Source organism: Platalea leucorodia (assembly GCF_965183815.1).
Source record: "Platalea leucorodia genome assembly, chromosome: 7".
In the NCBI taxonomy this organism is placed as follows: domain Eukaryota; kingdom Metazoa; phylum Chordata; class Aves; order Pelecaniformes; family Threskiornithidae; genus Platalea; species Platalea leucorodia.
In genome coordinates this window covers 32,729,302-32,752,590 of record NC_138829.1, presented here as the reverse complement: position 1 = coordinate 32,752,590, position 23,289 = coordinate 32,729,302, and positions in this window count along the sequence as shown.

Sequence of the window (23,289 nt, the reverse complement as noted above, 5' to 3'; positions counted from 1 at the left end):
TCCCCTTGGCGTGCCTTTGGCAGCGCCAGTGTCCCTGGAGCTGTAGGCTTTGTGGCTCTCTGAACCCTAACCCTAACCCTAATTGTAATGGGAGCTTAGATTTTTGGCCGAGGTCCGCAGGTGCGTGGCTGGTGGGGATGGGAAAGGTGTGGAGGGAGCAGTGTTGGTGCAGTGCCGTGCTCCCCTTGGCGTGCCTTTGGCAGCGCCAGTGTCCCTGGAGCTGTAGGCTTTGTGGCTCTCTGAACCCTAACCCTAACCCTAATTGTAATGGGAGCTTAGATTTTTGGCCGAGGTCCGCAGGTGCGTGGCTGGTGGGGATGGGAAAGGTGTGGAGGGAGCAGTGTTGGTGCAGTGCCGTGCTCCCCTTGGCGTGCCTTTGGCAGCGCCAGTGTCCCTGGAGCTGTAGGCTTTGTGGCTCTCGGAACCCTAACCCTAATTGTAATGGGAGCTTAGATTTTTGGCCGAGGTCCGCAGGTGCGTGGCTGGTGGGGATGGGAAAGGTGTGGAGGGAGCAGTGTTGGTGCAGTGCCATGCTCCCCTTGGCGTGCCTTTTGCAGCGCCAGTGTCCCTGGAGCTGTAGGCTTTGTGGCTCTCTGAACCCTAACCCTAACCCTAATTGTAATGGGAGCTTAGATTTTTGGCCGAGGTCCGCAGGTGCGTGGCTGGTGGGGATGGGAAAGGTGTGGAGGGAGCAGTGTTGGTGCAGTGCCGTGCTCCCCTTGGCGTGCCTTTGGCAGCGCCAGTGTCCCTGGAGCTGTAGGCTTTGTGGCTCTCTGAACCCTAACCCTAACCCTAATTGTAATGGGAGCTTAGATTTTTGGCCGAGGTCCGCAGGTGCGTGGCTGGTGGGGATGGGAAAGGTGTGGCGGGAGCAGTGTTGGTGCAGTGCCGTGCTCCCCTTGGCGTGCCTTTGGCAGCGCCAGTGTCCCTGGAGCTGTAGGCTTTGTGGCTCTCGGAACCCTAACCCTAACCCTAATTGTAATGGGAGCTTAGATTTTTGGCCGAGGTCCGCAGGTGCGTGGTTGGCGCAGACGGGAAAGGTGTGGAGGGAGCAGTGTTGGTGCAGTGCCGTGCTCCCCTTGGCGTGCCTTTGGCAGCGCCAGTGTCCCTGGAGCTGTAGGCTTTGTGGCTTTCGGAACCCTAACCCTAACCCTAATTGTAATGGGAGCTTAGATTTTTGGCCGAGGTCCGCAGGTGCGTGGCTGGTGGGGATGGGAAAGGTGTGGAGGGAGCAGTGTTGGTGTAGTGCCGTGCTCCCCTTGGGGTGCCTTTGGCAGCGCCAGTGTCCCTGGAGCTGTAGGCTTTGTGGCTCTCTGAACCCTAACCCTAACCCTAATTGTAATGGGAGCTTAGATTTTTGGTTGAGGTCCGCAGGTGCGTGGCTGGTGGGGATGGGAAAGGTGTGGAGGGAGCAGTGTTGGTGCAGTGCCGTGCTCCCCTTGGCGTGCCTTTGGCAGCGCCAGTGTCCCTGGAGCTGTAGGCTTTGTGGCTTTCTGAACCCTAACCCTAACCCTAATTGTAATGGGAGCTTAGATTTTTGGCCGAGGTCCGCAGGTGCGTGGTTGGCGCAGACGGGAAAGGTGTGGAGGGAGCAGTGTTGGTGCAGTGCCGTGCTCCCCTTGGCGTGCCTTTGGCAGCGCCAGTGTCCCTGGAGCTGTAGGCTTTGTGGCTTTCGGAACCCTAACCCTAACCCTAATTGTAATGGGAGCTTAGATTTTTGGCCGAGGTCCGCAGGTGCGTGGCTGGTGGGGATGGGAAAGGTGTGGAGGGAGCAGTGTTGGTGCAGTGCCGTGCTCCCCTTGGCGTGCCTTTGGCAGCGCCAGTGTCCCTGGAGCTGTAGGCTTTGTGGCTCTCTGAACCCTAACCCTAACCCTAATTGTAATGGGAGCTTAGATTTTTGGCCGAGGTCCGCAGGTGCGTGGCTGGTGGGGATGGGAAAGGTGTGGAGGGAGCAGTGTTGGTGCAGTGCCGTGCTCCCCTTGGCGTGCCTTTGGCAGCGCCAGTGTCCCTGGAGCTGTAGGCTTTGTGGCTCTCGGAACCCTAACCCTAACCCTAATTGTAATGGGAGCTTAGATTTTTGGCCGAGGTCCGCAGGTGCGTGGCTGGTGGGGACGGGAAAGGTGTGGAGGGAGCAGTGTTGGTGCAGTGCCATGCTCCCCTTGGGGTGCCTTTGGCAGCGCCAGTGTCCCTGGAGCTGTAGGCTTTGTGGCTCTCTGAACCCTAACCTGAACCCTAATTGTAATGGGAGCTTAGATTTTTGGCCGAGGTCCGCAGGTGCGTGGTTGGCGCAGACGGGAAAGGTGTGGAGGGAGCAGTGTTGGTGCAGTGCCGTGCTCCCCTTGGCGTGCCTTTGGCAGCGCCAGTGTCCCTGGAGCTGTAGGCTTTGTGGCTCTCTGAACCCTAACCCTAACCCTAATTGTAATGGGAGCTTAGATTTTTGGCCGAGGTCCGCAGGTGCGTGGCTGGTGGGGATGGGAAAGGTGTGGCGGGAGCAGTGTTGGTGCAGTGCCGTGCTCCCCTTGGCGTGCCTTTGGCAGCGCCAGTGTCCCTGGAGCTGTAGGCTTTGTGGCTCTCGGAACCCTAACCCTAACCCTAATTGTAATGGGAGCTTAGATTTTTGGCCGAGGTCCGCAGGTGCGTGGTTGGCGCAGACGGGAAAGGTGTGGAGGGAGCAGTGTTGGTGCAGTGCCGTGCTCCCCTTGGCGTGCCTTTGGCAGCGCCAGTGTCCCTGGAGCTGTAGGCTTTGTGGCTCTCTGAACCCTAACCCTAACCCTAATTGTAATGGGAGCTTAGATTTTTGGTTGAGGTCCGCAGGTGCGTGGCTGGTGGGGATGGGAAAGGTGTGGAGGGAGCAGTGTTGGTGCAGTGCCGTGCTCCCCTTGGCGTGCCTTTGGCAGCGCCAGTGTCCCTGGAGCTGTAGGCTTTGTGGCTTTCTGAACCCTAACCCTAACCCTAATTGTAATGGGAGCTTAGATTTTTGGCCGAGGTCCGCAGGTGCGTGGCTGGTGGGGATGTGAAAGGTGTGGAGGGAGCAGTGTTGGTGCAGTGCCGTGCTCCCCTTGGCGTGCCTTTGGCAGCGCCAGTGTCCCTGGAGCTGTAGGCTTTGTGGCTCTCGGAACCCTAACCCTAACCCTAATTGTAATGGGAGCTTAGATTTTTGGCCGAGGTCCGCAGGTGCGTGGCTGGTGGGGATGGGAAAGGTGTGGAGGGAGCAGTGTTGGTGCAGTGCCATGCTCCCCTTGGCGTGCCTTTTGCAGCGCCAGTGTCCCTGGAGCTGTAGGCTTTGTGGCTCTCTGAACCCTAACCCTAACCCTAATTGTAATGGGAGCTTAGATTTTTGGCCGAGGTCCGCAGGTGCGTGGCTGGTGGGGACGGGAAAGGTGTGGAGGGAGCAGTGTTGGTGCAGTGCCGTGCTCCCCTTGCCGTGCCTTTGGCAGTGCCAGTGTCCCTGGAGCTGTAGGCTTTGTGGCTCTCGGAACCCTAACCCTAACCCTAATTGTAATGGGAGCTTAGATTTTTGGCCGAGGTCCGCAGGTGCGTGGCTGGTGGGGATGGGAAAGGTGTGGCGGGAGCAGTGTTGGTGCAGTGCCGTGCTCCCCTTGGCGTGCCTTTGGCAGCGCCAGTGTCCCTGGAGCTGTAGGCTTTGTGGCTCTCGGAACCCTAACCCTAACCCTAATTGTAATGGGAGCTTAGATTTTTGGTTGAGGTCCGCAGGTGCGTGGTTGGCGCAGACGGGAAAGGTGTGGAGGGAGCAGTGTTGGTGCAGTGCCGTGCTCCCCTTGGCGTGCCTTTGGCAGCGCCAGTGTCCCTGGAGCTGTAGGCTTTGTGGCTCTCTGAACCCTAACCCTAACCCTAATTGTAATGGGAGCTTAGATTTTTGGCCGAGGTCCGCAGGTGCGTGGCTGGTGGGGATGGGAAAGGTGTGGAGGGAGCAGTGTTGGTGTAGTGCCGTGCTCCCCTTGGGGTGCCTTTGGCAGCGCCAGTGTCCCTGGAGCTGTAGGCTTTGTGGCTCTCTGAACCCTAACCCTAACCCTAATTGTAATGGGAGCTTAGATTTTTGGTTGAGGTCCGCAGGTGCGTGGCTGGTGGGGATGGGAAAGGTGTGGAGGGAGCAGTGTTGGTGCAGTGCCGTGCTCCCCTTGGCGTGCCTTTGGCAGCGCCAGTGTCCCTGGAGCTGTAGGCTTTGTGGCTTTCTGAACCCTAACCCTAACCCTAATTGTAATGGGAGCTTAGATTTTTGGCCGAGGTCCGCAGGTGCGTGGTTGGCGCAGACGGGAAAGGTGTGGAGGGAGCAGTGTTGGTGCAGTGCCATGCTCCCCTTGGCGTGCCTTTGGCAGCGCCAGTGTCCCTGGAGCTGTAGGCTTTGTGGCTTTCGGAACCCTAACCCTAACCCTAATTGTAATGGGAGCTTAGATTTTTGGCCGAGGTCCGCAGGTGCGTGGCTGGTGGGGATGGGAAAGGTGTGGAGGGAGCAGTGTTGGTGCAGTGCCGTGCTCCCCTTGGCGTGCCTTTGGCAGCGCCAGTGTCCCTGGAGCTGTAGGCTTTGTGGCTCTCTGAACCCTAACCCTAACCCTAATTGTAATGGGAGCTTAGATTTTTGGCCGAGGTCCGCAGGTGCGTGGCTGGTGGGGATGGGAAAGGTGTGGAGGGAGCAGTGTTGGTGCAGTGCCGTGCTCCCCTTGGCGTGCCTTTGGCAGCGCCAGTGTCCCTGGAGCTGTAGGCTTTGTGGCTCTCTGAACCCTAACCCTAACCCTAATTGTAATGGGAGCTTAGATTTTTGGCCGAGGTCCGCAGGTGCGTGGCTGGTGGGGACGGGAAAGGTGTGGAGGGAGCAGTGTTGGTGCAGTGCCGTGCTCCCCTTGGCGTGCCTTTGGCAGCGCCAGTGTCCCTGGAGCTGTAGGCTTTGTGGCTCTCTGAACCCTAACCCTAACCCTAATTGTAATGGGAGCTTAGATTTTTGGCCGAGGTCCGCAGGTGCGTGGCTGGTGGGGATGGGAAAGGTGTGGAGGGAGCAGTGTTGGTGCAGTGCCGTGCTCCCCTTGGCGTGCCTTTGGCAGCGCCAGTGTCCCTGGAGCTGTAGGCTTTGTGGCTCTCTGAACCCTAACCCTAACCCTAATTGTAATGGGAGCTTAGATTTTTGGCCGAGGTCCGCAGGTGCGTGGTTGGCGCAGACGGGAAAGGTGTGGAGGGAGCAGTGTTGGTGCAGTGCCGTGCTCCCCTTGGCGTGCCTTTGGCAGCGCCAGTGTCCCTGGAGCTGTAGGCTTTGTGGCTCTCTGAACCCTAACCCTAACCCTAATTGTAATGGGAGCTTAGATTTTTGGCCGAGGTCCGCAGGTGCGTGGCTGGTGGGGATGGGAAAGGTGTGGAGGGAGCAGTGTTGGTGCAGTGCCGTGCTCCCCTTGGCGTGCCTTTGGCAGCGCCAGTGTCCCTGGAGCTGTAGGCTTTGTGGCTCTCTGAACCCTAACCCTAACCCTAATTGTAATGGGAGCTTAGATTTTTGGCCGAGGTCCGCAGGTGCGTGGCTGGTGGGGATGGGAAAGGTGTGGAGGGAGCAGTGTTGGTGCAGTGCCGTGCTCCCCTTGGCGTGTGTTTGGCAGCGCCAGTGTCCCTGGAGCTGTAGGCTTTGTGGCTCTCGGAACCCTAACCCTAACCCTAATTGTAATGGGAGCTTAGATTTTTGGCTGAGGTCCGCAGGTGCGTGGCTGGTGGCGATGGGAAAGGTGTGGAGGGAGCAGTGTTGGTGCAGTGCCATGCTCCCCTTGGCGTGTCTTTGGCAGCGCCAGTGTCCCTGGAGCTGTAGGCTTTGTGGCTCTCGGAACCCTAACCCTAACCCTAATTGTAATGGGAGCTTAGATTTTTGGCCGAGGTCCGCAGGTGCGTGGTTGGCGCAGACGGGAAAGGTGTGGAGGGAGCAGTGTTGGTGCAGTGCCGTGCTCCCCTTGGCCTGCCTTTGGCAGCACCAGTGTCCCTGGAGCTGTAGGCTGTGTGGCTCTCTGAACCCTAACCCTAACCCTAATTGTAATGGGAGCTTAGATTTTTGGCCGAGGTCCGCAGGTGCGTGGCTGGTGGGGATGGGAAAGGTGTGGAGGGAGCAGTGTTGGTGCAGTGCCGTGCTCCCCTTGGCGTGCCTTTGGCAGCCCCAGTGTCCCTGGAGCTGTAGGCTTTGTGGCTCTCGGAACCCTAACCCTAACCCTAATTGTAATGGGAGCTTAGATTTTTGGCCGAGGTCCGCAGGTGCGTGGCTGGTGGGGATGGGAAAGGTGTGGCGGGAGCAGTGTTGGTGCAGTGCCATGCTCCCCTTGGCGTGCCTTTGGCAGCGCCAGTGTCCCTGGAGCTGTAGGCTTTGTGGCTCTCTGAACCCTAACCCTAATTGTAATGGGAGCTTAGATTTTTGGCCGAGGTCCGCAGGTGCGTGGCTGGTGGGGATGGGAAAGGTGTGGAGGGAGCAGTGTTGGTGCAGTGCCGTGCTCCCCTTGGCGTGCCTTTGGCAGCGCCAGTGTCCCTGGAGCTGTAGGCTTTGTGGCTCTCTGAACCCTAACCCTAACCCTAATTGTAATGGGAGCTTAGATTTTTGGCCGAGGTCCGCAGGTGCGTGGCTGGTGGGGACGGGAAAGGTGTGGAGGGAGCAGTGTTGGTGCAGTGCCGTGCTCCCCTTGGCGTGCCTTTGGCAGCCCCAGTGTCCCTGGAGCTCTAGGTTTGTGGCTCTCTGAACCCTAACCCTAACCCTAATTGTAATGGGAGCTTAGATTTTTGGCCGAGGTCCGCAGGTGCGTGGTTGGCGCAGACGGGAAAGGTGTGGAGGGAGCAGTGTTGGTGCAGTGCCGTGCTCCCCTTGGGGTGCCTTTGGCAGCGCCAGTGTCCCTGGAGCTGTAGGCTTTGTGGCTCTCGGAACCCTAACCCTAACCCTAATTGTAATGGGAGCTTAGATTTTTGGCCGAGGTCCGCAGGTGCGTGGCTGGTGGGGACGGGAAAGGTGTGGAGGGAGCAGTGTTGGTGCAGTGCCGTGCTCCCCTTGGGGTGCCTTTGGCAGCGCCAGTGTCCCTGGAGCTGTAGGCTTTGTGGCTCTCTGAACCCTAACCCTAACCCTAATTGTAATGGGAGCTTAGATTTTTGGCCGAGGTCCGCAGGTGCATGATTGGTGCAAATGAGAAAGGTGTGGAGGTAGCAGTGTTGGTGCAGTGCCGTGCTCCCCTTGGCGTGCCTTTGGCAGCGCCAGTGTCCCTGGAGCTGTAGGCTTTGTGGCTCTCTGAACCCTAACCCTAACCCTAATTGTAATGGGAGCTTAGATTTTTGGCCGAGGTCCGCAGGTGCATGGTATGCGCAGACGGGAAAGGTGTGGAGGGAGCAGTGTTGGTGCAGTGCCGTGCTCCCCTTGGCGTGCCTTTGGCAGCGGCAGTGTCCCTGGAGCTGTAGGCTTTGTGGCTCTCTGAACCCTAACCCTAACCCTAATTGTAATGGGAGCTTAGATTTTTGGCCGAGGTCCGCAGGTGCGTGGCTGGTGGGGACGGGAAAGGTGTGGAGGGAGCAGTGTTGGTGCAGTGCCGTGCTCCCCTTGGCGTGCCTTTTGCAGCGCCAGTGTCCCTGGAGCTGTAGGCTTTGTGGCTCTCTGAACCCTAACCCTAACCCTAATTGTAATGGGAGCTTAGATTTTTGGCCGAGGTCCACAGGTGCGTGGCTGGTGGGGATGGGAAAGGTGTGGAGGGAGCAGTGTTGGTGCAGTGCCGTGCTCCCCTTGGCGTGCCTTTGGCAGCGCCAGTGTCCCTGGAGCTGTAGGCTTTGTGGCTCTCTGAACCCTAACCCTAACCCTAATTGTAATGGGAGCTTAGATTTTTGGCCGAGGTCCGCAGGTGCGTGGCTGGTGGGGACGGGAAAGGTGTGGAGGGAGCAGTGTTGGTGCAGTGCCGTGCTCCCCTTGGCGTGCCTTTGGCAGCGCCAGTGTCCCTGGAGCTGTAGGCTTTGTGGCTCTCTGAACCCTAACCCTAACCCTAATTGTAATGGGAGCTTAGATTTTTGGCCGAGGTCCGCAGGTGCGTGGCTGGTGGGGATGGGAAAGGTGTGGAGGGAGCAGTGTTGGTGCAGTGCCGTGCTCCCCTTGGCGTGCCTTTGGCAGCGCCAGTGTCCCTGGAGCTGTAGGCTTTGTGGCTCTCGGAACCCTAACCCTAACCCTAATTGTAATGGGAGCTTAGATTTTTGGCCGAGGTCCGCAGGTGCGTGGCTGGTGGGGATGGGAAAGGTGTGGAGGGAGCAGTGTTGGTGCAGTGCCGTGCTCCCCTTGGCGTGCCTTTGGCAGCGCCAGTGTCCCTGGAGCTGTAGGCTTTGTGGCTCTCTGAACCCTAACCCTAACCCTAATTGTAATGGGAGCTTAGATTTTTGGCCGAGGTCCACAGGTGCGTGGCTGGTGGGGATGGGAAAGGTGTGGAGGGAGCAGTGTTGGTGCAGTGCCGTGCTCCCCTTGGCGTGCCTTTGGCAGCGCCAGTGTCCCTGGAGCTGTAGGCTTTGTGGCTCTCGGAACCCTAACCCTAACCCTAATTGTAATGGGAGCTTAGATTTTTGGCCGAGGTCCGCAGGTGCGTGGCTGGTGGGGATGGGAAAGGTGTGGAGGGAGCAGTGTTGGTGCAGTGCCGTGCTCCCCTTGGCGTGCCTTTGGCAGCGCCAGTGTCCCTGGAGCTGTAGGCTTTGTGGCTCTCTGAACCCTAACCCTAACCCTAATTGTAATGGGAGCTTAGATTTTTGGCCGAGGTCCGCAGGTGCGTGGCTGGTGGGGATGGGAAAGGTGTGGAGGGAGCAGTGTTGGTGCAGTGCCGTGCTCCCCTTGGCGTGCCTTTGGCAGCGCCAGTGTCCCTGGAGCTGTAGGCTTTGTGGCTCTCGGAACCCTAACCCTAACCCTAATTGTAATGGGAGCTTAGATTTTTGGCCGAGGTCCGCAGGTGCGTGGTTGGCGCAGACGGGAAAGGTGTGGAGGGAGCAGTGTTGGTGCAGTGCCGTGCTCCCCTTGGCGTGCCTTTGGCAGCACCAGTGTCCCTGGAGCTGTAGGCTGTGTGGCTCTCTGAACCCTAACCCTAACCCTAATTGTAATGGGAGCTTAGATTTTTGGCCGAGGTCCGCAGGTGCGTGGCTGGTGGGGATGGGAAAGGTGTGGAGGGAGCAGTGTTGGTGCAGTGCCGTGCTCCCCTTGGCGTGCCTTTGGCAGCCCCAGTGTCCCTGGAGCTGTAGGCTTTGTGGCTCTCGGAACCCTAACCCTAACCCTAATTGTAATGGGAGCTTAGATTTTTGGCCGAGGTCCGCAGGTGCGTGGCTGGTGGGGATGGGAAAGGTGTGGCGGGAGCAGTGTTGGTGCAGTGCCATGCTCCCCTTGGCGTGCCTTTGGCAGCGCCAGTGTCCCTGGAGCTGTAGGCTTTGTGGCTCTCGGAACCCTAACCCTAATTGTAATGGGAGCTTAGATTTTTGGCCGAGGTCCGCAGGTGCGTGGCTGGTGGGGATGGGAAAGGTGTGGAGGGAGCAGTGTTGGTGCAGTGCCGTGCTCCCCTTGGCGTGCCTTTGGCAGCGCCAGTGTCCCTGGAGCTGTAGGCTTTGTGGCTCTCTGAACCCTAACCCTAACCCTAATTGTAATGGGAGCTTAGATTTTTGGCCGAGGTCCGCAGGTGCGTGGCTGGTGGGGATGGGAAAGGTGTGGAGGGAGCAGTGTTGGTGCAGTGCCGTGCTCCCCTTGAGGTGCCTTTGGCAGCGCCAGTGTCCCTGGAGCTGTAGGCTTTGTGGCTCTCTGAACCCTAACCCTAACCCTAATTGTAATGGGAGCTTAGATTTTTGGCCGAGGTCCGCAGGTGCGTGGCTGGTGGGGACGGGAAAGGTGTGGAGGGAGCAGTGTTGGTGCAGTGCCGTGCTCCCCTTGGCGTGCCTTTGGCAGCCCCAGTGTCCCTGGAGCTCTAGGTTTGTGGCTCTCTGAACCCTAACCCTAACCCTAATTGTAATGGGAGCTTAGATTTTTGGCCGAGGTCCGCAGGTGCGTGGTTGGCGCAGACGGGAAAGGTGTGGAGGGAGCAGTGTTGGTGCAGTGCCGTGCTCCCCTTGGGGTGCCTTTGGCAGCGCCAGTGTCCCTGGAGCTGTAGGCTTTGTGGCTCTCGGAACCCTAACCCTAACCCTAATTGTAATGGGAGCTTAGATTTTTGGCCGAGGTCCGCAGGTGCATGATTGGTGCAAATGAGAAAGGTGTGGAGGTAGCAGTGTTGGTGCAGTGCCGTGCTCCCCTTGGCGTGCCTTTGGCAGCGCCAGTGTCCCTGGAGCTGTAGGCTTTGTGGCTCTCTGAACCCTAACCCTAACCCTAATTGTAATGGGAGCTTAGATTTTTGGCCGAGGTCCGCAGGTGCATGGTATGCGCAGACGGGAAAGGTGTGGAGGGAGCAGTGTTGGTGCAGTGCCGTGCTCCCCTTGGCGTGCCTTTGGCAGCGGCAGTGTCCCTGGAGCTGTAGGCTTTGTGGCTCTCTGAACCCTAACCCTAACCCTAATTGTAATGGGAGCTTAGATTTTTGGCCGAGGTCCGCAGGTGCGTGGCTGGTGGGGACGGGAAAGGTGTGGAGGGAGCAGTGTTGGTGCAGTGCCGTGCTCCCCTTGGCGTGCCTTTTGCAGCGCCAGTGTCCCTGGAGCTGTAGGCTTTGTGGCTCTCTGAACCCTAACCCTAACCCTAATTGTAATGGGAGCTTAGATTTTTGGCCGAGGTCCACAGGTGCGTGGCTGGTGGGGATGGGAAAGGTGTGGAGGGAGCAGTGTTGGTGCAGTGCCGTACTCCCCTTGGCGTGCCTTTGGCAGCGCCAGTGTCCCTGGAGCTGTAGGCTTTGTGGCTCTCGGAACCCTAACCCTAACCCTAATTGTAATGGGAGCTTAGATTTTTGGCCGAGGTCCGCAGGTGCGTGGCTGGTGGGGATGGGAAAGGTGTGGAGGGAGCAGTGTTGGTGCAGTGCCGTGCTCCCCTTGGCGTGCCTTTGGCAGCGCCAGTGTCCCTGGAGCTGTAGGCTTTGTGGCTCTCTGAACCCTAACCCTAACCCTAATTGTAATGGGAGCTTAGATTTTTGGCCGAGGTCCGCAGGTGCGTGGCTGGTGGGGACGGGAAAGGTGTGGAGGGAGCAGTGTTGGTGCAGTGCCGTGCTCCCCTTGGCGTGCCTTTGGCAGCGCCAGTGTCCCTGGAGCTGTAGGCTTTGTGGCTCTCTGAACCCTAACCCTAACCCTAATTGTAATGGGAGCTTAGATTTTTGGCCGAGGTCCGCAGGTGCGTGGCTGGTGGGGATGGGAAAGGTGTGGAGGGAGCAGTGTTGGTGCAGTGCCGTGCTCCCCTTGGCGTGCCTTTGGCAGCGCCAGTGTCCCTGGAGCTGTAGGCTTTGTGGCTCTCGGAACCCTAACCCTAACCCTAATTGTAATGGGAGCTTAGATTTTTGGCCGAGGTCCGCAGGTGCGTGGCTGGTGGGGATGGGAAAGGTGTGGAGGGAGCAGTGTTGGTGCAGTGCCGTGCTCCCCTTGGCGTGCCTTTGGCAGCCCCAGTGTCCCTGGAGCTGTAGGCTTTGTGGCTCTCTGAACCCTAACCCTAACCCTAATTGTAATGGGAGCTTAGATTTTTGGCCGAGGTCCACAGGTGCGTGGCTGGTGGGGATGGGAAAGGTGTGGAGGGAGCAGTGTTGGTGCAGTGCCGTGCTCCCCTTGGCGTGCCTTTGGCAGCGCCAGTGTCCCTGGAGCTGTAGGCTTTGTGGCTCTCTGAACCCTAACCCTAACCCTAATTGTAATGGGAGCTTAGATTTTTGGCCGAGGTCCGCAGGTGCGTGGCTGGTGGGGATGGGAAAGGTGTGGAGGGAGCAGTGTTGGTGCAGTGCCGTGCTCCCCTTGGCGTGCCTTTGGCAGCGCCAGTGTCCCTGGAGCTGTAGGCTTTGTGGCTCTCTGAACCCTAACCCTAACCCTAATTGTAATGGGAGCTTAGATTTTTGGCCGAGGTCCGCAGGTGCGTGGCTGGTGGGGATGGGAAAGGTGTGGAGGGAGCAGTGTTGGTGCAGTGCCGTGCTCCCCTTGGCGTGCCTTTGGCAGCGCCAGTGTCCCTGGAGCTGTAGGCTTTGTGGCTCTCGGAACCCTAACCCTAACCCTAATTGTAATGGGAGCTTAGATTTTTGGCCGAGGTCCGCAGGTGCGTGGCTGGTGGGGATGGGAAAGGTGTGGAGGGAGCAGTGTTGGTGCAGTGCCGTGCTCCCCTTGGCGTGCCTTTGGCAGCGCCAGTGTCCCTGGAGCTGTAGGCTTTGTGGCTCTCTGAACCCTAACCCTAACCCTAATTGTAATGGGAGCTTAGATTTTTGGCCGAGGTCCGCAGGTGCGTGGCTGGTGGGGATGGGAAAGGTGTGGAGGGAGCAGTGTTGGTGCAGTGCCGTGCTCCCCTTGGCGTGCCTTTGGCAGCGCCAGTGTCCCTGGAGCTGTAGGCTTTGTGGCTCTCTGAACCCTAACCCTAACCCTAATTGTAATGGGAGCTTAGATTTTTGGCCGAGGTCCGCAGGTGCGTGGCTGGTGGGGATGGGAAAGGTGTGGCGGGAGCAGTGTTGGTGCAGTGCCGTGCTCCCCTTGGCGTGCCTTTGGCAGCGCCAGTGTCCCTGGAGCTGTAGGCTTTGTGGCTCTCGGAACCCTAACCCTAACCCTAATTGTAATGGGAGCTTAGATTTTTGGCCGAGGTCCGCAGGTGCGTGGTTGGCGCAGACGGGAAAGGTGTGGAGGGAGCAGTGTTGGTGCAGTGCCGTGCTCCCCTTGGCGTGCCTTTGGCAGCGCCAGTGTCCCTGGAGCTGTAGGCTTTGTGGCTCTCTGAACCCTAACCCTAACCCTAATTGTAATGGGAGCTTAGATTTTTGGCCAAGTTCCGCAGGTGCGTGGCTGGTGGGGATGGGAAAGGTGTGGCGGGAGCAGTGTTGGTGCAGTGCCGTGCTCCCCTTGGCGTGCCTTTGGCAGCGCCAGTGTCCCTGGAGCTGTAGGCTTTGTGGCTCTCTGAACCCTAACCCTAACCCTAATTGTAATGGGAGCTTAGATTTTTGGCCGAGGTCCGCAGGTGCGTGGCTGGTGGGGATGGGAAAGGTGTGGAGGGAGCAGTGTTGGTGCAGTGCCGTGCTCCCCTTGGCGTGCCTTTGGCAGCGCCAGTGTCCCTGGAGCTGTAGGCTTTGTGGCTTTCTGAACCCTAACCCTAACCCTAATTGTAATGGGAGCTTAGATTTTTGGCCGAGGTCCGCAGGTGCGTGGTTGGCGCAGACGGGAAAGGTGTGGAGGGAGCAGTGTTGGTGCAGTGCCGTGCTCCCCTTGGCGTGCCTTTGGCAGCGCCAGTGTCCCTGGAGCTGTAGGCTTTGTGGCTTTTGGAACCCTAACCCTAACCCTAATTGTAATGGGAGCTTAGATTTTTGGCCGAGGTCCGCAGGTGCGTGGCTGGTGGGGATGGGAAAGGTGTGGAGGGAGCAGTGTTGGTGCAGTGCCGTGCTCCCCTTGGCGTGCCTTTGGCAGCGCCAGTGTCCCTGGAGCTGTAGGCTTTGTGGCTCTCTGAACCCTAACCCTAACCCTAATTGTAATGGGAGCTTAGATTTTTGGCCGAGGTCCGCAGGTGCGTGGCTGGTGGGGATGGGAAAGGTGTGGAGGGAGCAGTGTTGGTGCAGTGCCGTGCTCCCCTTGGCGTGCCTTTGGCAGCGCCAGTGTCCCTGGAGCTGTAGGCTTTGTGGCTCTCTGAACCCTAACCCTAACCCTAATTGTAATGGGAGCTTAGATTTTTGGCCGAGGTCCGCAGGTGCGTGGCTGGTGGGGACGGGAAAGGTGTGGAGGGAGCAGTGTTGGTGCAGTGCCGTGCTCCCCTTGGCGTGCCTTTGGCAGCGCCAGTGTCCCTGGAGCTGTAGGCTTTGTGGCTCTCTGAACCCTAACCCTAACCCTAATTGTAATGGGAGCTTAGATTTTTGGCCGAGGTCCGCAGGTGCGTGGCTGGTGGGGATGGGAAAGGTGTGGAGGGAGCAGTGTTGGTGCAGTGCCGTGCTCCCCTTGGCGTGCCTTTGGCAGCGCCAGTGTCCCTGGAGCTGTAGGCTTTGTGGCTCTCTGAACCCTAACCCTAACCCTAATTGTAATGGGAGCTTAGATTTTTGGCCGAGGTCCGCAGGTGCGTGGCTGGTGGGGATGGGAAAGGTGTGGAGGGAGCAGTGTTGGTGCAGTGCCGTGCTCCCCTTGGCGTGCCTTTGGCAGCGCCAGTGTCCCTGGAGCTGTAGGCTTTGTGGCTCTCTGAACCCTAACCCTAACCCTAATTGTAATGGGAGCTTAGATTTTTGGCCGAGGTCCACAGGTGCGTGGCTGGTGGGGATGGGAAAGGTGTGGAGGGAGCAGTGTTGGTGCAGTGCCGTGCTCCCCTTGGCGTGCCTTTGGCAGCGCCAGTGTCCCTGGAGCTGTAGGCTTTGTGGCTCTCTGAACCCTAACCCTAACCCTAATTGTAATGGGAGCTTAGATTTTTGGCCGAGGTCCGCAGGTGCGTGGCTGGTGGGGATGGGAAAGGTGTGGAGGGAGCAGTGTTGGTGCAGTGCCGTGCTCCCCTTGGCGTGCCTTTGGCAGCGCCAGTGTCCCTGGAGCTGTAGGCTTTGTGGCTCTCTGAACCCTAACCCTAACCCTAATTGTAATGGGAGCTTAGATTTTTGGCCGAGGTCCGCAGGTGCGTGGCTGGTGGGGACGGGAAAGGTGTGGAGGGAGCAGTGTTGGTGCAGTGCCGTGCTCCCCTTGGCGTGCCTTTGGCAGCGCCAGTGTCCCTGGAGCTGTAGGCTTTGTGGCTCTCTGAACCCTAACCCTAACCCTAATTGTAATGGGAGCTTAGATTTTTGGCCGAGGTCCGCAGGTGCGTGGCTGGTGGGGATGGGAAAGGTGTGGCGGGAGCAGTGTTGGTGCAGTGCCGTGCTCCCCTTGGCGTGCCTTTGGCAGCGCCAGTGTCCCTGGAGCTGTAGGCTTTGTGGCTCTCTGAACCCTAACCCTAACCCTAATTGTAATGGGAGCTTAGATTTTTGGCTGAGGTCCGCAGGTGCGTGGCTGGTGGCGATGGGAAAGGTGTGGAGGGAGCAGTGTTGGTGCAGTGCCATGCTCCCCTTGGCGTGCCTTTGGCAGCGCCAGTGTCCCTGGAGCTGTAGGCTTTGTGGCTCTCTGAACCCTAACCCTAATTGTAATGGGAGCTTAGATTTTTGGCCGAGGTCCGCAGGTGCGTGGCTGGTGGGGATGGGAAAGGTGTGGAGGGAGCAGTGTTGGTGCAGTGCCGTGCTCCCCTTGGCGTGCCTTTGGCAGCGCCAGTGTCCCTGGAGCTGTAGGCTTTGTGGCTCTCGGAACCCTAACCCTAACCCTAATTGTAATGGGAGCTTAGATTTTTGGCCGAGGTCCGCAGGTGCGTGGCTGGTGGGGATGGGAAAGGTGTGGAGGGAGCAGTGTTGGTGCAGTGCCGTGCTCCCCTTGGCGTGCCTTTGGCAGCGCCAGTGTCCCTGGAGCTGTAGGCTTTGTGGCTCTCTGAACCCTAACCCTAACCCTAATTGTAATGGGAGCTTAGATTTTTGGCCGAGGTCCGCAGGTGCGTGGCTGGTGGGGACGGGAAAGGTGTGGAGGGAGCAGTGTTGGTGCAGTGCCGTGCTCCCCTTGGCGTGCCTTTGGCAGCCCCAGTGTCCCTGGAGCTCTAGGTTTGTGGCTCTCTGAACCCTAACCCTAACCCTAATTGTAATGGGAGCTTAGATTTTTGGCCGAGGTCCGCAGGTGCGTGGTTGGCGCAGACGGGAAAGGTGTGGAGGGAGCAGTGTTGGTGCAGTGCCGTGCTCCCCTTGGCGTGCCTTTGGCAGCGCCAGTGTCCCTGGAGCTGTAGGCTTTGTGGCTCTCGGAACCCTAACCCTAACCCTAATTGTAATGGGAGCTTAGATTTTTGGCCGAGGTCCGCAGGTGCGTGGCTGGTGGGGACGGGAAAGGTGTGGAGGGAGCAGTGTTGGTGCAGTGCCGTGCTCCCCTTGGCGTGCCTTTGGCAGCGCCAGTGTCCCTGGAGCTGTAGGCTTTGTGGCTCTCTGAACCCTAACCCTAACCCTAATTGTAATGGGAGCTTAGATTTTTGGCCGAGGTCCGCAGGTGCATGATTGGTGCAAATGAGAAAGGTGTGGAGGTAGCAGTGTTGGTGCAGTGCCGTGCTCCCCTTGGCGTGCCTTTGGCAGCGGCAGTGTCCCTGGAGCTGTAGGCTTTGTGGCTCTCTGAACCCTAACCCTAACCCTAATTGTAATGGGAGCTTAGATTTTTGGCCGAGGTCCGCAGGTGCGTGGCTGGTGGGGATGGGAAAGGTGTGGAGGGAGCAGTGTTGGTGCAGTGCCGTGCTCCCCTTGGCGTGCCTTTGGCAGCGGCAGTGTCCCTGGAGCTGTAGGCTTTGTGGCTCTCTGAACCCTAACCCTAACCCTAATTGTAATGGGAGCTTAGATTTTTGGCCGAGGTCCGCAGGTGCGTGGCTGGTGGGGATGGGAAAGGTGTGGAGGGAGCAGTGTTGGTGCAGTGCCGTGCTCCCCTTGGCGTGCCTTTGGCAGCGCCAGTGTCCCTGGAGCTGTAGGCTTTGTGGCTCTCTGAACCCTAACCCTAACCCTAATTGTAATGGGAGCTTAGATTTTTGGCCGAGGTCCGCAGGTGCGTGGCTGGTGGCGATGGGAAAGGTGTGGAGGGAGCAGTGTTGGTGCAGTTCCATGCTCCCCTTGGCGTGTCTTTGGCAGCGCCAGTGTCCCTGGAGCTGTAGGCTTTGTGGCTCTCGGAACCCTAACCCTAACCCTAATTGTAATGGGAGCTTAGATTTTTGGCCGAGGTCCGCAGGTGCGTGGTTGGCGCAGACGGGAAAGGTGTGGAGGGAGCAGTGTTGGTGCAGTGCCGTGCTCCCCTTGGCGTGCCTTTGGCAGCGCCAGTGTCCCTGGAGCTGTAGGCTTTGTGGCTCTCTGAACCCTAACCCTAACCCTAATTGTAATGGGAGCTTAGATTTTTGGCCGAGGTCCGCAGGTGCGTGGCTGGTGGGGATGGGAAAGGTGTGGAGGGAGCAGTGTTGGTGCAGTGCCGTGCTCCCCTTGAGGTGCCTTTGGCAGCGCCAGTGTCCCTGGAGCTGTAGGCTTTGTGGCTCTCTGAACCCTAACCCGAACCCTAATTGTAATGGGAGCTTAGATTTTTGGCCGAGGTCCGCAGGTGCGTGGCTGGTGGGGACGGGAAAGGTGTGGAGGGAGCAGTGTTGGTGCAGTGCCGTGCTCCCCTTGGCGTGCCTTTGGCAGCCCCAGTGTCCCTGGAGCTCTAGGTTTGTGGCTCTCTGAACCCTAACCCTAACCCTAATTGTAATGGGAGCTTAGATTTTTGGCCGAGGTCCGCAGGTGCGTGGTTGGCGCAGACGGGAAAGGTGTGGAGGTAGCAGTGTTGGTGCAGTGCCGTGCTCCCCTTGGCGTGCCTTTGGCAGCGCCAGTGTCCCTGGAGCTGTAGGCTTTGTGGCTCTCTGAACCCTAACCCTAACCCTAATTGTAATGGGAGCTTAGATTTTTGGCCGAGGTCCGCAGGTGCATGGTATGCGCAGACGGGAAAGGTGTGGAGGGAGCAGTGTTGGTGCAGTGCCGTGCTCCCCTTGGCGTGCCTTTTGCAGCGCCAGTGTCCCTGGAGCTGTAGGCTTTGTGGCTCTCTGAACCCTAACCCTAACCCTAATTGTAATGGGAGCTTAGATTTTTGGCCGAGGTCCGCAGGTGCGTGGCTGGTGGGGATGGGAAAGGTGTGGAGGGAGCAGTGTTGGTGCAGTGCCGTGCTCCCCTTGGCGTGCCTTTGGCAGCGCCAGTGTCCCTGGAGCTGTAGGCTTTGTGGCTCTCTGAACCCTAACCCTAACCCTAATTGTAATGGGAGCTTAGATTTTTGGCCGAGGTCCGCAGGTGCGTGGCTGGTGGGGATGGGAAAGGTGTGGAGGGAGCAGTGTTGGTGCAGTGCCGTGCTCCCCTTGGGGTGCCTTTGGCAGCGCCAGTGTCCCTGGAGCTGTAGGCTTTGTGGCTCTCTGAACCATAACCCTAACCCTAATTGTAATGGGAGCTTAGATTTTTGGCCGAGGTCCGCAGGTGCGTGGCTGGTGGGGATGGGAAAGGTGTGGAGGGAGCAGTGTTGGTGCAGTGCCATGCTCCCCTTGGCGTGTCTTTGGCAGCGCCAGTGTCCCTGGAGCTCTAGGCTTTGTGGCTCTCTGAACCCTAACCCTAACCCTAATTGTAATGGGAGCTTAGATTTTTGGCCGAGGTCCGCAGGTGCGTGGCTGGTGGGGATGGGAAAGGTGTGGAGGGAGCAGTGTTGGTGCAGTGCCGTGCTCCCCTTGGCGTGCCTTTTGCAGCGCCAGTGTCCCTGGAGCTGTAGGCTTTGTGGCTCTCTGAACCCTAACCCTAACCCTAATTGTAATGGGAGCTTAGATTTTTGGCCGAGGTCCGCAGGTGCGTGGCTGGTGGGGACGGGAAAGGTGTGGCGGGAGCAGTGTTGGTGCAGTGCCGTGCTCCCCTTGGCGTGCCTTTGGCAGCGCCAGTGTCCCTGGAGCTGTAGGCTTTGTGGCTCTCTGAACCCTAACCCTAACCCTAATTGTAATGGGAGCTTAGATTTTTGGCCGAGGTCCGCAGGTGCGTGGCTGGTGGGGATGGGAAAGGTGTGGCGGGAGCAGTGTTGGTGCAGTGCCGTGCTCCCCTTGGGGTGCCTTTGGCAGCGCCAGTGTCCCTGGAGCTGTAGGCTTTGTGGCTCTCTGAACCCTAACCCTAACCCTAATTGTAATGGGAGCTTAGATTTTTGGCCGAGGTCCGCAGGTGCGTGGCTGGTGGGGATGGGAAAGGTGTGGAGGGAGCAGTGTTGGTGCAGTGCCGTGCTCCCCTTGGCGTGCCTTTGGCAGCGCCAGTGTCCCTGGAGCTGTAGGCTTTGTGGCTCTCTGAACCCTAACCCTAACCCTAATTGTAATGGGAGCTTAGATTTTTGGCCGAGGTCCGCAGGTGCGTGGCTGGTGGGGATGGGAAAGGTGTGGAGGGAGCAGTGTTGGTGCAGTGCCATGCTCCCCTTGGGGTGCCTTTGGCAGCGCCAGTGTCCCTGGAGCTGTAGGCTTTGTGGCTCTCTGAACCCTAACCCTAACCCTAATTGTAATGGGAGCTTAGATTTTTGGCCGAGGTCCGCAGGTGCGTGGCTGGTGGGGACGGGAAAGGTGTGGAGGGAGCAGTGTTGGTGCAGTGCCGTGCTCCCCTTGGCGTGCCTTTGGCAGCGGCAGTGTCCCTGGAGCTCTAGGTTTGTGGCTCTCTGAACCCTAACCCTAACCCTAATTGTAATGGGAGCTTAGATTTTTGGCCGAGGTCCGCAGGTGCGTGGTTGGCGCAGACGGGAAAGGTGTGGAGGTAGCAGTGTTGGTGCAGTGCCGTGCTCCCCTTGGCGTGCCTTTGGCAGCGCCAGTGTCCCTGGAGCTGTAGGCTTTGTGGCTCTCTGAACCCTAACCCTAACCCTAATTGTAATGGGAGCTTAGATTTTTGGCCGAGGTCCGCAGGTGCATGGTATGCGCAGACGGGAAAGGTGTGGAGGGAGCAGTGTTGGTGCAGTGCCGTGCTCCCCTTGCCGTGCCTTTGGCAGCGGCAGTGTCCCTGGAGCTGTAGGCTTTGTGGCTCTCTGAACCCTAACCCTAACCCTAATTGTAATGGGAGCTTAGATTTTTGGCCGAGGTCCGCAGGTGCGTGGCTGGTGGGGACGGGAAAGGTGTGGAGGGAGCAGTGTTGGTGCAGTGCCGTGCTCCCCTTGGCGTGCCTTTTGCAGCGCCAGTGTCCCTGGAGCTGTAGGCTTTGTGGCTCTCTGAACCCTAACCCTAACCCTAATTGTAATGGGAGCTTAGATTTTTGGCCGAGGTCCGCAGGTGCGTGGCTGGTGGGGATGGGAAAGGTGTGGAGGGAGCAGTGTTGGTGCAGTGCCGTGCTCCCCTTGGCGTGCCTTTGGCAGCGCCAGTGTCCCTGGAGCTGTAGGCTTTGTGGCTCTCTGAACCCTAACCCTAACCCTAATTGTAATGGGAGCTTAGATTTTTGGCCGAGGTCCGCAGGTGCGTGGCTGGTGGGGATGGGAAAGGTGTGGAGGGAGCAGTGTTGGTGCAGTGCCGTGCTCCCCTTGGGGTGCCTTTGGCAGCGCCAGTGTCCCTGGAGCTGTAGGCTTTGTGGCTCTCTGAACCCTAACCCTAACCCTAATTGTAATGGGAGCTTAGATTTTTGGCCGAGGTCCGCAGGTGCGTGGCTGGTGGGGATGGGAAAGGTGTGGAGGGAGCAGTGTTGGTGCAGTGCCATGCTCCCCTTGGCGTGTCTTTGGCAGCGGCAGTGTCCCTGGAGCTCTAGGCTTTGTGGCTCTCTGAACCCTAACCCTAACCCTAATTGTAATGGGAGCTTAGATTTTTGGCCGAGGTCCGCAGGTGCGTGGCTGGTGGGGATGGGAAAGGTGTGGAGGGAGCAGTGTTGGTGCAGTGCCGTGCTCCCCTTGGCGTGCCTTTTGCAGCGCCAGTGTCCCTGGAGCTGTAGGCTTTGTGGCTCTCTGAACCCTAACCCTAACCCTAATTGTAATGGGAGCTTAGATTTTTGGCCGAGGTCCGCAGGTGCGTGGCTGGTGGGGACGGGAAAGGTGTGGCGGGAGCAGTGTTGGTGCAGTGCCGTGCTCCCCTTGGCGTGCCTTTGGCAGCGCCAGTGTCCCTGGAGCTGTAGGCTTTGTGGCTCTCGGAACCCTAACCCTAACCCTAATTGTAATGGGAGCTTAGATTTTTGGCCGAGGTCCGCAGGTGCGTGGCTGGTGGGGATGGGAAAGGTGTGGCGGGAGCAGTGTTGGTGCAGTGCCGTGCTCCCCTTGGGGTGCCTTTGGCAGCCCCAGTGTCCCTGGAGCTGTAGGCTTTGTGGCTCTCTGAACCCTAACCCTAACCCTAATTGTAATGGGAGCTTAGATTTTTGGCCGAGGTCCACAGGTGCGTGGCTGGTGGGGATGGGAAAGGTGTGGAGGGAGCAGTGTTGGTGCAGTGCCGTGCTCCCCTTGGCGTGCCTTTGGCAGCGCCAGTGTCCCTGGAGCTGTAGGCTTTGTGGCTCTCGGAACCCTAACCCTAACCCTAATTGTAATGGGAGCTTAGATTTTTGGCCGAGGTCCGCAGGTGCGTGGCTGGTGGGGATGGGAAAGGTGTGGAGGGAGCAGTGTTGGTGCAGTGCCGTGCTCCCCTTGGCGTGCCTTTTGCAGCGCCAGTGTCCCTGGAGCTGTAGGCTTTGTGGCTCTCTGAACCCTAACCCTAACCCTAATTGTAATGGGAGCTTAGATTTTTGGCCGAGGTCCGCAGGTGCGTGGCTGGTGGGGATGGGAAAGGTGTGGAGGGAGCAGTGTTGGTGCAGTGCCGTGCTCCCCTTGGCGTGCCTTTGGCAGCCCCAGTGTCCCTGGAGCTGTAGGCTTTGTGGCTCTCTGAACCCTAACCCTAACCCTAATTGTAATGGGAGCTTAGATTTTTGGCCGAGGTCCACAGGTGCGTGGCTGGTGGGGATGGGAAAGGTGTGGAGGGAGCAGTGTTGGTGCAGTGCCGTGCTCCCCTTGGCGTGCCTTTGGCAGCGCCAGTGTCCCTGGAGCTGTAGGCTTTGTGGCTCTCGGAACCCTAACCCTAACCCTAATTGTAATGGGAGCTTAGATTTTTGGCCGAGGTCCGCAGGTGCGTGGCTGGTGGGGATGGGAAAGGTGTGGAGGGAGCAGTGTTGGTGCAGTGCCGTGCTCCCCTTGGCGTGCCTTTTGCAGCGCCAGTGTCCCTGGAGCTGTAGGCTTTGTGGCTCTCTGAACCCTAACCCTAACCCTAATTGTAATGGGAGCTTAGATTTTTGGCCGAGGTCCGCAGGTGCGTGGCTGGTGGGGATGGGAAAGGTGTGGAGGGAGCAGTGTTGGTGCAGTGCCGTGCTCCCCTTGGCGTGCCTTTTGCAGCGCCAGTGTCCCTGGAGCTGTAGGCTTTGTGGCTCTCTGAACCCTAACCCTAACCCTAATTGTAATGGGAGCTTAGATTTTTGGCCGAGGTCCGCAGGTGCGTGGCTGGTGGGGATGGGAAAGGTGTGGAGGGAGCAGTGTTGGTGCAGTGCCGTGCTCCCCTTGGCGTGCCTTTGGCAGCGGCAGTGTCCCTGGAGCTGTAGGCTTTGTGGCTCTCTGAACCCTAACCCTAACCCTAATTGTAATGGGAGCTTAGATTTTTGGCCGAGGTCCGCAGGTGCGTGGCTGGTGGGGATGGGAAAGGTGTGGAGGGAGCAGTGTTGGTGCAGTGCCGTGCTCCCCTTGAGGTGCCTTTGGCAGCGCCAGTGTCCCTGGAGCTGTAGGCTTTGTGGCTCTCTGAACCCTAACCCGAACCCTAATTGTAATGGGAGCTTAGATTTTTGGCCGAGGTCCGCAGGTGCGTGGCTGGTGGGGACGGGAAAGGTGTGGAGGGAGCAGTGTTGGTGCAGTGCCGTGCTCCCCTTGGCGTGCCTTTGGCAGCGCCAGTGTCCCTGGAGCTGTAGGCTTTGTGGCTCTCTGAACCCTAACCCTAACCCTAATTGTAATGGGAGCTTAGATTTTTGGCCGAGGTCCGCAGGTGCGTGGTTGGCGCAGACGGGAAAGGTGTGGAGGTAGCAGTGTTGGTGCAGTGCCGTGCTCCCCTTGGCGTGCCTTTGGCAGCGCCAGTGTCCCTGGAGCTGTAGGCTTTGTGGCTCTCTGAACCCTAACCCTAACCCTAATTGTAATGGGAGCTTAGATTTTTGGCCGAGGTCCGCAGGTGCATGGTATGCGCAGACGGGAAAGGTGTGGAGGGAGCAGTGTTGGTGCAGTGCCGTGCTCCCCTTGGCGTGCCTTTGGCAGCGGCAGTGTCCCTGGAGCTGTAGGCTTTGTGGCTCTCTGAACCCTAACCCTAACCCTAATTGTAATGGGAGCTTAGATTTTTGGCCGAGGTCCGCAGGTGCGTGGCTGGTGGGGACGGGAAAGGTGTGGAGGGAGCAGTGTTGGTGCAGTGCCGTGCTCCCCTTGGCGTGCCTTTTGCAGCGCCAGTGTCCCTGGAGCTGTAGGCTTTGTGGCTCTCTGAACCCTAACCCTAACCCTAATTGTAATGGGAGCTTAGATTTTTGGCCGAGGTCCGCAGGTGCGTGGCTGGTGGGGATGGGAAAGGTGTGGAGGGAGCAGTGTTGGTGCAGTGCCGTGCTCCCCTTGGCGTGCCTTTGGCAGCGCCAGTGTCCCTGGAGCTGTAGGCTTTGTGGCTCTCTGAACCCTAACCCTAACCCTAATTGTAATGGGAGCTTA